A 3,398-nucleotide genomic window follows, 5' to 3' on the forward strand; every position below is an offset into this window, starting at 1 on the left:
TTTGAAACAAATATGTACGATTTTTGATTTTTTTTAAACAGCAGGAGCACTGGTGCCCATGAGCCAAAGACACTTTTCGCAAATGCCTTCAGTAAAGGAACGGATCGTGACCTTATTTCATAGAGAAACCATAGTGTTCATGAAGTTAACGTCATGAACACACGCTGTTCGGTTTTTGGTGAAATCAAAATTTAATAGAGATGAAGATCTTTGTTTGAATCCCGTGATGAACACATTTTTCCTAAATTAGCTACCCGTATTGTGATGAATACATGCTGGTCTGTTTTTTGGTGGAGTAGCAGACATGAAGATCATTGTTTTGAATACCACGCCGGACATCTTTTTTTTCTTCAAAAATTAGCTAAGCTCGCGCTATTAGGCGCAAATGACTTCAGTAACGATCAGGGTTCCAGCGCTGCTCCATGTACCACATATTTTTTTTGGTAAGGGTACCCCTATGTACCACCTTGCCAATAAAAAGTTCTCAAAAAAAACCTTACCAATAGAAAAAGGGCACGTCTAGTGAGCACGCGCGTGCTCGTTGGTTAATCTTGGCACACCCTTAAATAAGGAAAATTCATGCCCCATCCTCCAAAAGATATAAAAGAAAAGATTATGTACACGGTGGTAAGTGTACCAGAAGGAAACGCGTGAAATAATTTAGATTAATTTTTCTTTATAAATGTTCAAAATCGTATAATTTTGCACAAGATGTCGAAATTAAGATCCGCTTTCACTTTTGAATTTCTTGCGGTGAGCTCTTCAAAACTAGATCTCATTTCTATGTATTTTGATAAAAAAAATTCTAAAGCAACTTCTACGTGTGACAAAGCAATTATAATGCAAGACGATGCAACTTTAGTGCGGGACGAAGCAACTTTGCTGCACAGCGTAAATCTACATTCACAATGAAAGTTGCATCGCTGGATGCCAAAGTTGCTCATCCATACATCAAAATTTATTCGGTGGACACCAAAGTTGCTTTGATGGACGCCAAAATTAGACCATCACAAACCAAATTTGCTCTCTCGAGTACCAAAGTTGCTCTGCAGGACACTAAATTTGCTCGGTCGGACGCCAAAGTTGCTCTGCAAGGTTAAAAAACTACGTCGTCGGGCGCCAAAGTTGCTATGCAGGGCACTTAAGTTCCTTCGTCACACATTGAAAATGCTCCGATTGACACCAAAATTGTTGTCGGGCATCAAAGTTGTGACTTCGTGTACCCAAAAGTGCATATGTTAGTTGCATATCAAAGTTGCTTTGTCACATACCAAAGTTATTTTGCTGCATAACAAAATTGCTTTGTCGCGCATCAAAGTTGCTTGTTTAAAAAATTCGTCGAAACATATGAAAATGTGGTCTATAGTTTCGAAGCTCTCGTCGTGGGGATTGTAGAAGTGAAAACAGATTGTAATTCCGCCGCACGGTTTAAAAGTTACATTTTTCAGAAAATGGCACCTGATATCAGATAGCTTACGCATCAGTTGTGCCCGGGACGTACGTCTGGCACGCGCCCGCCGGTTAGATTTCAGGATAGAAAAAAAAGTACTCGTACTGTACGGCAATCTACATGGTAATTTACGTGGGCCTACTAGCTCAGGAGATAACGGCCCAATACCTGCGTCCTCATCATTGAAATGCGGCCAGAGATCGAAAGAAAAAAATAATCCAAGAAAGGAAACATTTATTCTACATAGAGGATGACATGTGGGACCTATTTTGCAGTAGTGTCCTCAACGTTGACAAGGCGGCAGGGGATCGAAAGAAACGGCAAAGTAGCCCGAAATCAGGGGTCAAATATAAATTCGAGAAAGGAAACGTTTATTCAACAGTCAGGCTGACATGTGGGACCTATCTTGCAGCCGCGGCCACAACATTTATCATTCAGAGAGGATGACATGTGGGACCCACGAACCGGCATCGTTCTCGACGTTTCTCAAAGGGGGCAGGAGATCGAAAGAAAAAGGCAAGTAGCTCGAAATCAGGTGTCCAAAAAAAATCCAAGAAAGGAAAGGTTTATCGCACATAGATGCTGACATATTGGACCCAATTTGCAGCAGCGTCATCAACGTTTCAAAGGCGGTGGAGCTCGAAAGAAAAAGGCAAATAGCCATAAATTAGGGGTCAAAAATAAATCCAGCAAAAGAAACTTTTATCGTACGAAGAGGCTGACATGTGGGACCCATGAGCCAGCAGCGTCCTCAACGTTTCTAAGGCGGCAGGCGATCGAAAAAAGGCAAATAGCCAGAAATTAGGGGTCAAAAATAAAGTAGCCAGAAATTAGGGGGAAAAACTCCAAGAAAAGAAAGTTTATTGTACATAGAGGATGACATGCGGGTCCCAAGGCGGCAGCTTACTCAACGTTTCCAAGGCGGCAGGGGAACAAAAGAAAAAGGAAATAGCCAAAAATCAGAGGGTGAAAAAAAAATCCAAGAAAAGAAACTTTTATAGTTCATAGAGGATGACATGCGGGTCCCACGAGGCAGCAGCGTACTCAACGTTTCCAAGGCGGCACAGGACCAAAAGAAAAAGAATGTATCCCTGCTGGGGCTGCATGGCCATCTGGACTTTCTAACCTGCTGGACGCCTTTTGACTCGTACAATTTCAGCCCACTCCAAAAACAGGAAAGTCCTATGCTTCGCAAAAACAAAACAAAAACAAGGAGATTCAACATATTAGTTTGTTTACGTAAAAATAAAGATATAATTTATCCGTTTGCAATAGCTCAGAGCGAAATACACTTTTTATTGTCTGCAAAATAAACAAGATATCACATGTTTCTTGTACGGGGAGGCTGACATCGGGACCCATGAGCCAGCAGCGTCGTCAAAGTTTTAAAGGCGACAGGGGATCGAAAGAAAAAATAAATCAAAAATCAGTTGGTAAAAAAATCGAAGAAAAGAAACATTTATCGTTCTGAGGGGATTGACATGCGGGACCCATGTGGCAGCAGCATCCTCAACGTTTCCAAGGTGGCACGGGATCCAAAAAAAAAGGCAAAATAGCCAGAAATTAGGGGTCAAAATAACTCCAAGAAAAGAATTGTTTATCGTTCATAGAGGCTGACATGCGGGACCCATGAGCCGGCAGCGTCCCCAACATGTTAAAGGCGGTAGGAGATCGAAAGACAAAGGCCAAACATCAGTTGGTAAAAAAATCCAAGAAAAGAAACATTTACCGTTCTGAGAGGCTGACATGCGGGACCCATGAGGCAGCAGCATCCTCAACGATTCCAAGGCGGCAGGGGATCAAAAGGGGTCAAAAATAAATCCATCATAGGAAACTTTTATTGTTCATAGAGGATGTGGGACCGACCAGCCAGTAGCGTCCTCATCGTTTCAAAGGGGGCAGGGGATCAAAAGAAAACGGCAAACAGCCAGAAATTAGGGGTAAAAAA

This window comes from Lolium perenne, chromosome 1 (genome assembly GCF_019359855.2).
Source record: "Lolium perenne isolate Kyuss_39 chromosome 1, Kyuss_2.0, whole genome shotgun sequence".
In the NCBI taxonomy this organism is placed as follows: Eukaryota; Viridiplantae; Streptophyta; class Magnoliopsida; order Poales; family Poaceae; genus Lolium; species Lolium perenne.